This window comes from Procambarus clarkii, chromosome 67 (genome assembly GCF_040958095.1).
Source record: "Procambarus clarkii isolate CNS0578487 chromosome 67, FALCON_Pclarkii_2.0, whole genome shotgun sequence".
NCBI lineage: Eukaryota > Metazoa > Arthropoda > Malacostraca > Decapoda > Cambaridae > Procambarus > Procambarus clarkii.
In genome coordinates, this window is record NC_091216.1 from 28,074,451 (window position 1) to 28,087,201 (window position 12,751).

At 38.7% G+C, this 12,751-nt stretch overlaps 1 long non-coding RNA gene across 1 annotated transcript in view; it reads right to left on the minus strand.

Moving 5' to 3' along the window:
- The window catches only part of LOC138355328 (uncharacterized), a 150,699-nt gene that overhangs the window by 40,438 nt on the left and 97,510 nt on the right, over positions 1 to 12,751 (minus strand). The window lies entirely within an intron of this gene.

Genomic DNA, 12,751 nt, shown 5'->3' on the forward strand with positions numbered 1-12,751 from the left:
CTGGCTGGCTAGCTGGCTGGCTGACCCTTCCTAACCTCCCCCTATCCACCTCCTCCTCCCTAACCAACTATCCCCCCCCCCATCCCCTTGACTTAGCGTATGGTTGGTGGACTTAGATGACAACGTTGTCTGACTTAATTGGTTCTGACCGTGGCGCCCCCCGCGAGACTACGCTACTGTTGTCAGCTATTCCGCTCCTCGCTGTAGGCTAGTTAGCGGTGCCAACCCCCCTTTGGTGCCGCTAACCAGGGGGGGGGAGGGAGGGGTTAAAGATCAGGGGAGAGGAGGGAGGATAGCCCCCTACAAGACTCACGCTAAACCTCATCATCGTCCTTAGGGGAAAATGTCCCATTGTTGATAATCCTGGATCATGATTTCTCAGACATATTTCGAGTCTTCAAAAGTTCTTAACCTCTTCACGAGACTGGCTTTTCACCTCTTGGTCAGAATAAGATTAAAAGTAGCTTAGTCGGGCTATGGCGTCTAGATTAGATTGAGGCGATGACCTCTATGTGTGTGTGCAACAGGCAATAGATAATGTGATTGGGAGGAGAGCTGTGGTGAACAGGGGTCAAAGACCCACCTGTGATTTCAGAATATATATATATATATATATATATATATATATATATATATATATATATATATATATATATATATATATATATATATATATATATATATATATATATATATAGATAGGGTACCACCTCTGGTGCCAATGTGGGGACTCATAGCCTCGGAGAAGAAAATAAAAAGTATTCAGAGGAGACCTTTGCGGTTTCTCACTGAACACTAATATTATCTTCTCCTACCACCCCCATTCTTTTGTATGTACACATATATATTTACTTTATTTCGAATTTTGTTACAAAAAAGGAGTTACACATATATATGTATGTACAAGTCAAGGTCTAAGGGATATTCCTATCAGGTCAAGGACTAATTTAAGCAGATCAAGAGTTAGATGTTGTTAAAGATTTAGCTATTCAGGACGAAGTGTCCATGTATTCACGGGCTATGGTGAGCCCGTGAAAGTGTTAGATATACTAAAGATTTATATATATACAGATTCAGAGTTGGTTTACATAGACCAAGGGGGGGGGGTTAGTTTGGATAGAATGAGAGCTGGCGGAGAATTGGATAGAATACAAGGTAATATATTGAATAGGGGGTGGACGCTAAGCAACTGCGACTATATCCCTTGGAAGGGACTTGAGGATAAGGATTTGGGATAGGACGAAGGAAAGGAATGGTGCCTATAGCCACTTGGTGGGCGGTCGAGGATAGAACGTCGACTAGCAAGAAGCGAGACCGTCCCTCTACTATCCAGTCCAAGTGGTTAATATAAATTTGAATGCATTTAAATCAAGAGAATGTGTACACAGTAAAAAAAAAAAGAATTATTATTATTATTGTCCCCATTGCTGGATGGGAGAGCCGGTGGCTGAGCGAACAGAACACTGGACACGTGATCCTGTGGTCCCGGGTTCGATCCCAGGTGCCGGTGAGAAACAATGGACAGAGAAAGCAGCCACACAATGAAGGCAGCCACACAATGAAAGCAGCCCCACAATGAAAGCAGCCACACAATGAAAGCAGCCTCACAATGAAAGCAGCCACACAATGAAAGCAGCCACACAATGAAAGCAGCCTCACAATGAAGGCAGCCTCACAATGAAAGCAGCCACACAATGAAAGCAGCCACACAATGAAAGCAGCCTCACAATGAAAGCAGCCACACAATGAAAGCAGCCTCACAATGAAAGCAGCCACACAATGAAAGCAGCCTCACAATGAAAGCAGCCACACAATGAAAGCAGCCACACACTGAAAGCAGCCACACAATGAAAGCAGCCTCACAATGAAAGCAGCCTCACAATGAAAGCAGCCACACAATGAAAGCAGCCACACAATGAAAGCAGCCACACAGTGAAAGCAGCCACACAATGAAAGCAGCCTCACAATGAAAGCAGCCACACAATGAAAGCAGCCTCACAATGAAAGCAGCCACACAGTGAAAGCAGCCACACAATGAAAGCAGCCACACAGTGAAAGCAGCCTCACAATGAAAGCAGCCACATAGTGAAAGCAGCCACACAATGAAAGCAGCCACACAATGAAAGCAGCCTCACAAATTCCCATTTTCTGTGGTGCGGGCCGGCCTGAATACGCCACCGTCACCATAACAACCCCCCCCCACCCCCACCACTATCGCCACCACCCCCACCCCCACCACCACTATCGCCACCACCCCCACCCCCCACCACTATCGCCACCACCCCCACCCCCACCACCACTATAGCCACCCCCACCACCACTACACTACCACCACTCCACCCCCACCACAAAATACAGTGTGATACAGTATAATACATTACTGTAGTCCATGGTAAATTGTGATACTGTATGGTACAGTATTTCACAATATAGTACAACTTTATGCATTATAGAACAGCATATATATATATATATATATATATATATATATATATATATATATATATATATATATATATATATATATATATATATATATATATATATATAAAATAGGGGTGGAATTCAATTTCAATTTCTTACTTTATTATGCACCCCATACCCATCTCGTGGAGGGTGGGGTGGGTAGGGGGGAAGGGGTTACAGAGGCACATAATGGGTTCAGAAACTGAACCCCATAGTTCATTTAGCTAAGCAAGTAATAATCTTTGAAGCTAGATGCACAATTCTTAATGTTACATATGCCTGTACATATATATATATATATATATATATATATATATATATATATATATATATATATATATATATATATATATATATATATATATATATATATATATATATATGTGTGTGTATATCACGAAAATAAACACGTGATTAAGAATGTGACAATGTCAGACCACGGAGGAAAAATGAAACAGGAAATTTCCTTAAGTACTTTCGTATATTAAATACATCTTCAGAAGGACCTTCTGAAGATGTATTTAATATACGAAAGTACTTAAGGAAATTTCCTGTTTCATTTTTCCTCCGTGGTCTGACATTGTCATATATATATATATATATATATATATATATATATATATATATATATATAATTATTATATAATGACGCAAAGTATGCGAATAGTTCTGCTGACAGAGTTTACATTTAGTCAAATCTACATCAGCAGATGTTACAAACTCCCAGAGGTACTTGTAGCCGAGCCTAAGCCTAGCAGTGGTAACATCTAGAAGTCTGCTAACATTATTGGATGACCCATAGACGTGCGGTACTTCCTGCATAATATAATGATGATAGATGGAGTAACTGGTGTGAATTTCACTTTGCCTCAGGTCTCCGAAATTTAGTTGATATTCCTGGGATATTGCTGCCCTCAGGCTGCTCAAAGGCAGTCCAAGATGGCAACAATTCCCTCTTTTGAGCAAAAGTCTTGGCCAACTGATCAGTTCTATCATGCATTCGGAGATCAATATGGGAAGGAATCCACAGGAGACAAACTCTGACTCCATCATTGATTATTTCACCATATCTGTGTCTAGCTTCAGATATAAGCACGTCACAGTTATGCCTTAGGGGAGCTGAGAGCAGTCAAGGATGACGAGGAGTTACTTACAATTACTGTGTCAACTTTGGATTCATATCCGCGCTCGAGTGCAGGAGAAGAAAATATTAAAGAGTTCAGTGAGAATTCACAAGGTCTTCTCTGAAATACTCTTTATTTTCTTCATCGAGGCTATGGGTCCTTACAGTTGCACCAGAGGTGGTACCCCAATATATATATATATATATATATATATATATATATATATATATATATATATATATATATATATATATATATATATATATATATATATATATCCTGCAAAAAAATATAGAACTTATAGCAACTATTTAGTGAAACGTACACAAATGTACTGTTGGTACACGAACAGCTTCACGTTTGATAATATTATAATACTCCAAATGGCAGGGTAAAACAATGCAATAGTAACTTAAGAACCTAACCAATCAAAGGCCTAAATAAACAATCGTATAGGCCTAATATTCTATAGGCTTAGCCCAGTTGAAGTTCAGTTGGTGTATTCTCTTGTCTCTCCCTTTAACATAACTGAACATTGCTGGCTGATACAGAACATTGTTGCATACTCAACCCATCAGTTGCAATATATATATATATATATATATACTATCATTTCGGAGAACGGGTTGCATATGGCGTTTCTACTGTGTATGCAGAGGAAAAGCTTTAGTAATATACTCTTGACTAGCTAAGGTGGTTTGCAATGCAAGGCAGTTGCAGACAAGACAGAGGGCTATGAAGATTGACTGGAGCAATGGTAAACAGGTTATCAACATGTAGAGAGAGAGAGAGAGAGAGAGAGAGAGAGAGAGAGAGAGAGAGAGAGAGAGAGAGAGAGAGAGAGAGAGAGAGAGAGAGAGAGAGAGAGAGAGAGAGACAGAGAGAGAGAGACAGAGAGAGAGAGAGAGAGAGAGAGAGAGAGAGAGAGAGAGAGAGAGAGAGAGAGAGAGAGAGAGAGAGAGAGAGAGAGAGAGAGAGAGAGAGAGACAGAGAGAGAGACAGAGAGAGAGAGAGAGAGAGAGAGAGAGAGAGAGAGAGAGAGAGAGAGAGAGAGAGAGAGAGAGAGAGAGACAGAGAGAGAGAGAGAGAGAGAGAGAGACGAGTGTAATTCAAACAAGATACAGAGCTATGAAGATTGACTGCAGCGAAGGTAAACAGGTTCTCAACGTAGACTCTGTCCACGGCCACCAAACCTGTAAGGTGAGAGGAATGACCAACTCTTCTTCAGAACAGGTTGAAAACTGCTGCATGTTTCCAAAAGGAGGGGAAGGTGGTTGGAGAAGCTGTAATGGCAGCACAAGACAGTTAAACAGATAAGATAACAGTTGTACAATCTCAGATGTACATGGGCTTAACGCCAGAGGTGTTTCACCATATAAGCTTTCTTGGTGGAATGTTATCTCCTTGTGTTGCTCAGGAAACCTTCGCTCAACGCCTTCTGAAGCTCAGGAACAGAACTTTCGAGCAGAGCAAACATAAATCAAACAGTTCTATACTTGGAAAAAAATTAATTTCAGACATAAAATAAAAGGCAGCAAGATTTTAAGTTTTATTAAAACCTTTCCTAACCTAACCCAACCTAATCTAATCTAACCTTACCTAATATAATCAAAGCTAACCCAACCTAATCTAAGCTAACCCAACCTAATCTAATCTAGTCTTACCTAACCCAACATAATCTAATCAAACTTAATCTAATCTAGCCTGAACCTAATCTAATCTAACCAAACCCAACCTAATCTAGCCAAACAGGCAGGGGGATTTTCGTCATTTCGTTAAGGGAACACTTTTTCAGCGAAAAGCCACTTATCAAGTGCTCTACAAACTAGAAGAGGAAGTAGCAGAGGCTACCTCTATTTATAGTTTGAATAAATTCTGAGAGAGGGTTGACAATCATTACTTGACAGACCTACTCTTTGTGAGAGGCTGGGCCCAATAGCTGAAGCTCGATCCTGCAAGCCTGTTAGGTAAGTCCTTCTACTTGGTATATGATCCTACATATCCACCCATATATCGGTATAAAAAGCGCTCAATACTCCAGCGGTTGAAGGGAAAGCACTCAAGAAAATGAATACCTTGTGAACCAATCCCCTTCAAGCAGGAAGACTAAAACAAACACACAGACACACACACACACACACACACACACACACACACACACACACACACACACACACACACACACACACACACTCACACACCCACACTCAACTTCTCTAATTTTGTCTTGTGTTTAACTAGGTATGGACTCCAGGCTGGAGCTGCATATTGTACACACACACACCCACACACACACATCCACCCACACATACATCCACACACACACACACACACCCTTCTCTGTCTGGCAAGGTCACTTGCTGAGCATTTGCTATTATCCCAGTTTCCTGTCGGCTATCAACCCCACTATACAGGTGCAGCGGTTGGGAGGGAATCTGACGGACATATCATCGATTACTAGACTCCGCGATCGGAAATGAGCAGGGAATTGGCTTCATCTGGGAGAGGAGAGTATCTTGTGTGCTTGGGAGAAGGGCCATAGAATTACACAGCGATGCGGAATTCTCTTCCTAATGTGTCCGGGCTTCCATTGGGAGATAGTATTGAGATGGTATAATTAATTTAAGTACTTGCTTATAACTTAATAAGTACTTAAGTTCTAAGTATAAGTACTTGCTATAACTTAATTTAAGTACTTTATTTAAGTACTTTAAGTTAATCAGTACTTAAGTACTGATTAACATGAGTTGTTGCATTAATAACGACAGTACTGTAATAATAATGATGAGGGTAGTAACGATAATTGTACTAATAATACAATTCATTTATTGAATTATTTTCATTGTAAATATCCGCTTTTAAGGCTAATGTTATGTATAGACTTGCTGGTTGGTCTGTGAGCTATTTAGGTGTCTTAACAACTCTCCTCCAAAATGATAGGCCTACAGTCGAACAAGGAAAAAAAATACAAAATTTATACAATCAACTATAAATAGTGTTCTGTACGATTTCATATATTCTATAACTTTTTATGTAGAAATGTGTCAATAATCCACATATTCAACAATGTAAGAATAATCACATATATTCACGTGATTTGCTTATGCCTAATTATCCTCTAGGAAATGAAAATATTTCCTAGAGGATTTCCTGTATTTCCTTGATAATACGAAAAAGTTCGAAATTTTCATTTAATTTTCCTAGTGAATAACAAGATGATTGAGATATATTTGTCAGTGTTAGTTCAGCATGAAATCTAATCGTTCAAAGTTCATTATCGTCTTATCAGCTTGATCTCACCTGTTCACCTGTTCACCTGACTGTATTTATTGACTGTATTCATGACGCGTGATGCGTTGTAATTGTCCTGATCTATTGATTATCTACTATAACTATCTACTATATCTATTATCTACTACTTATCTACTGATTATCTACTACTACTTCTTGCTGTGTCACATGTTTTTAGAAAAGTCTCATTCGGTAGGTAAGGCTGACATATCATGTAATCTCAGATATAGAGAGAAAGTCTAGTTGAGTGTGTCAATCCTGTCCCACATGCAATTGCAAAGTCTTGTCCTGCCTGCAAGGCTGATTTAATTGTCTCCTTGTTCCAGACGTACTGGGAAAGTCTAGTTCTGTACGTAAGGCTGATATGTAACGTTGTTCCTCAAGGACATTGTAGAATATGACATTGTCCTTCAGTTCAATGTTCCTTGATGAACATTAGTTCAGTGAAGAACAGATATGGCATCATTGTTATATATTAAACTACCAATATTCATTCATTTATTCTTTCAATTAATATAATAATAATAATAATAATAATAATAATAATAATAATAATAATAATAATAATAATAATATCAATTAGCAATAATATAAACAATAATAATTTAATGTAATTTTAAATAAGGTATTTAAAAATACAAATATTAGAAAATGATATATATATATATATATATATATATATATATATATATATAATGTCCACATTGGTACACATTGTGGACATAGCTAATTCGGTTACTCCTTATCAGATAAGGAGTACCAGAGATTATCTCAGATACTGGAATATTAAAATCAATATTTGACAAAATCCAGTAACCAACGCATACTCCAGATTATTATTAAATAATTGTGTACACTTAAGCTGCAAGACCAAAAAACCCAGGCCATGAAATTGGCTCCAGGGAAGAAAATAGGCCAAGGAAGTAAAATCAAATCAAGGGATCTCTAAACAAAAGTTGTTTCAGGAAAAAACTGTTGTTCCAGGGTGGACAAAAAATAGCTACAAAACACATACACACACACACACACACACACACACACACACACACACACACACACACACACACATCAACATGGTTTCAAGACAAAATTTGAAGTCCTTGGTCAATAATATTTCAATAAAGAAAAACAGTTGAAAACAAAAACCTTTCAAAGGAAAAAAACCAACAGTTCCAGAACATAAAACTAATTCCAGGAAAATTGATTCCAAAATAGGAAACAGATTATAGGATAAGAATGTGATTCTTGGATACAAATCTGACTCAGAGACAAAAACATGATTCCAGAACAAGACTGATTTCAGGTTAAAGTAATTATAGGGCAAATTAACCACTCTAATAATTGCCTTATTCTTTAACCATTAGCTCATCCTTCTAAGAAATAGTAATCTTACTATATCTTCTTGCCTCTCTCTTCTTAACCTGTCTTTACAGGCTTTTAACTCTTCTTATTTTCCTCTAAACCTCCTTCTTAAATTTTTAAACTCCCCTCTTAGCTTCTTAAATTTCTAACCTCCCCTCTTAGCTTCTTTAAATTCTTAACCATCTTCTTAAAAGGCAGTTAAGAACACTATCTTCATGAATTTTTAACCTCTCTTCTTAGCCTCTTAACCTTTCTTCTTCAAATCTTTAAATCTCTTTCTGAACTTCTTAAACCTTCTTCCTAAACTCTTTAACCCATCTTCCTAAACCTTTCACCAATTATTATTAATCACTAACCCCACAAATTATATACACTCGATTAATTGCCCCATTTCCCCTTCTTTAATTAACATAATACCCATAATAAGTACTTAATCAGGCTAATTAGTATTTTTTACAATACTAAATAGCTATTTATCCTGCTACTTAGCTAATTATAATCCTGATTAACCCTTTATAATGTTAATTAACCCCTTTATCATACTAATTAGCTCTTTATAATGCTAATTAACCCCTCAGTTATGTAAATTAGCTTTTTGGTTGTCCAATTGTCTCGTCTCGTCTCGTCATTTTGCCTGCATATAGTTTGGCTTCCTTGAAATATTGCATAATTAAATAAACCTCCTTAAGAACACAATAATTAGTGAAACAGTAGAAGGCTATATATATATATATATATATATATATATATATATATATATATATATATATATATATATATATATATATATATATATATAACCAACCAAATATCAATTGTACATTTATGTGTCTAACCTACGCTTGAAACAATTCAGTATTTCCAGGTCTGTTATGTCATCTGGTTATGTGTTCCACAACTCAACAAATCTTTCGAGATCTGTCCGGAATCTAAACTTATCGAATTTTTCACTCATTGTTTCGTGTTGATAAATTGAAAACCTTTTTAATATGGCTTCCCCCCTTTTTTATGCCCTTTCATCAATGTATATACTTCAATCATACGAGTCTTACTCTTCTTTAATGAAGGGGGGGTCTTTAGCTCTCTATGCCCCATCTTAAGCCTTCTTGACGTGGCGTAAAGAGGTGTTTATATCCCTCTTTACTGTATCTTCTTAGCCCTTGGATGCCTTGGATTTATTTCCCTAGTAAAATTTACCTCTTGCTCTCTCTAATTATTCCTTAGAACAACATACTATATTTTTTGCAGCATCTGAGGAACCTGGTAATGTCTAATTAGCCCCGTAATACCTTTTCACATGCCATTACCGGTGACTAATTATTACCTTTGAAACTTCTGATAAACTTCATAATAACACTAATTATCAATATTTAAACAAACAGATATACACAATTTATTAGTTATTAACCCCTTAATCATCCTTAATTAGCCTAATATCTCTCTAATGAATAACATGATGCCTTTCTTCTTAAATCCAAGCAATTGTTATCTTTTAAGGTCTTATCAGATCCTTTCTTATCTAAGCAGCGCCTTATCCAATGAATTAGACTCCATTCTAAATATATGCCTCCCCATCTAATTAGACTTTACAATCTAATTAGACTTTACAATCTAATTCACAATTTGCCTTCTTAATTAGCATTTCCTCCTCTTGTTCCTTACTTGGATTCCTTTTACTCTTTCTTTTTATTAAATTAACCCATTTATCATTTATTTATTTCATTGCCCTCTCTAATTAACTCCTTGAAATGTCTAATTAACGTTTAATCCTCTTTAATTAAACTGTTAACCTCGTGGCATCTCTTGGTAACTCTTTATTATGTAATTTAACATCTTGACCATTTAATCTCTAACTTCTTACTCTCCCCTTCAAATTAGTGAAGTGCCTCCTTAAATTCACTTTTTTCCCAATTTAATTAACTTATTTCCCCTTCTCCAGATAACACCTTTACTGCTTGTTAATCATTACTTTAATCTCCTCTTCTCTCGACAGTTAAAAACAAATTTATAACTACTTTCACCATTGCTTCTATCACCCTTATGAAACATATATAAAGAGACCAAAATTCATTACACTGTCAGCATTACCCATTAGACCCCCTTAACGACCCTGGAAGATGAATGGTCTTCTTATAAGGAAACAAGGGGGGATGTATATAAGTTTTCGACTGCTGTTTTGTTGTTGCTAATCTTCAATAAATGATAAAGTGATAATAAATTATAAATGATAATTTAGACTGGTTAGGGTAGGGGGTTTGGGGGTTTGGAAGAGGGGGGGGGGGGGGGGAAGAGGAACAATAAATGATGATTCTTTGACTAGGCTGATAATGAGGGAGTTAAAAGATATTGAGAGTTTGCATGAGAAAATCCATTATATCTCTCTAAGTTTGTTTCTGTTTCGTTAAAGGTCTACAAGTGTGTGTGTGTGTGTGTGTGTGTGTGTGTGTGTGTGTGTGTGTGTGTGTGTGTGTGTGTGTGTGTGTGTGTGTGTACTCACCTAATGGTGCTTGCGGGGGTTGAGCTCTGCCTCTTTGATCCCGCCTCTCAACTGTATGTGTGTGTGTGTGTGTGTGTGTGTGTGTGTGTGTGTGTGTGTGTGTGTGTGTGTGTGTGTGTGTGTGTGTGTGTGTGTGTGTGTGTGTGTGAACTTTATTACCAATAGTAGGTAATAAAACCTGTAACTAGTACACCACAAAATGTAAACTCCAAACTCAACTGATGGCTCTACAAGTTTACTTTTTTCCCAAAGACCATTTTGATCAAATTTCCAATCTGTTCTGATCTATTTTTCCATCTCTTATAATCATCATTTGCAAAGCATAATCCCATTATATCCTACGCTTCAGGTGTGTATATACAGGTATACACTACTAGCTTTAAGTGAGTATACATACAACAACTACTAGTATTAAGTGAGTATACATACAACAACTACTAGTATTAAGTGAGTATACCCCTTCTGAACCCCCCCCCCACTTCCACCTCTCCTCCTACTCCTCTTCCTCCCACACCCCCCAATCACCCCCACCCCCAATCCCCCCCAATCACCTCCCACCCCCCGCTCCTGTTCCCCCCCCCCCTCCTCCAGCATCCTGGCACCATTTCCTCTGCAATCTTGCACGAGTGATTGCATTGATCACCGACGAGACCATCATTACCATACTTCAAGTTAATTTCTGCTTTGGGAGGAGTGCCATATTGATCTAGGGGAGGAGTGCCATATTGGTCTAGGGGAGGAGTGCCATATTGGTCTAGGGGAGGAGTGCCATATTGGTCTAGGGGAGGAGTGCCATATTAGTCTTGGGAGATAGTCATGCTGAGGCTTTTCATCACATTCATTGTTTGCGTGTGTGTGTGTGTGTGTGTGTGTGTGTGTGTGTGTGTGTGTGTGTGTGTGTGTGTGTGTGTGTGTGTGTGTGTGTGTGTGTGTGTGTGTGTATGTGCGTGTGTGCACGTGTGTGTGTGTGTGTGTGTGTGTGTGTGTGTGTGTGTGTGTGTGTGTGTGTGTGTGTGTGTGTGTGTGTGTGTGTGTGTGCGCGCGTGTGTGTGTGTGTGTATGTGCGTGTGTGTGTGTGTGTGTGAGTGTGTGTAAGATCCTACCTGACTGACATTACACAGTTCTCTCACTGTACTGGCCTTTTTACTCAAGCCTCTCGTTACACTAACCTCACTAACCCTCACACGAGGCTGTTGGACCCTACAATTATCTCCTCCAATCATTCTTCCAATAACGGCTGGTTGAGTCGAGGCGGCGGTGTTGGAGGAAGCGAAGGAGGAGGAAGAGGAGTAGGAGGAGGAAGAGGAGGAGGAAGGAGGCTGAAGGCACCGTTCTAAAATCCGGATAATCACTCTCTGTCGTCAGGCATTAACGACAGCCGGTCTGCGGGAAATGGGAATGAACTTGGACGATTCTGTGGCGAACAGTGAACAGTGTTCACTGTTCAGCGTGTCATGCCAGTTGTGTTCACGAGAGGTTGCGTGAGGGGGTGGGGTTGGGGGGAGGTTATCTGAGGGGGTGGAGGGATTGTTGCGTGCGTATGTGTGTGTGTGGGGGTGGGGTGGGGTGGGGAAGGGGGGCTATCTTACACTACAATCTCGTTTGTAGTGTAAGATAGCGTGGAAGAACAGTGAAAGATAGCCAACTCACCAAATTGTGCTCATCTAGTTGTGCTTGCTGGAGGGGTTGAGCTTCGGCTCTTTGGTCCCGCCTCCCAATCTTCAGTCAACTTGTGTATTAGTTCCTAAGCCTATTGGGCTCTATCATATCTACATTTGAAACTGTGTATGGAGTCAGCTTCCACCACATCACTTCCTTATGCATTCCATTTGTTAACTACTCTGTCACTGAAAAAAGTTCTTTCTAATATCTCTATGGCTCATTTGGGCACTCAGTTTCCAGTGTGTGTGTCCCCTAGTGTGTGTGCCCCCCCTGTGTTAAATAATTTGTCTTTATCAACTATCAGTTCCTCTGAGAATCGTGTATGTGGTAATCATATTTCAACAATTAA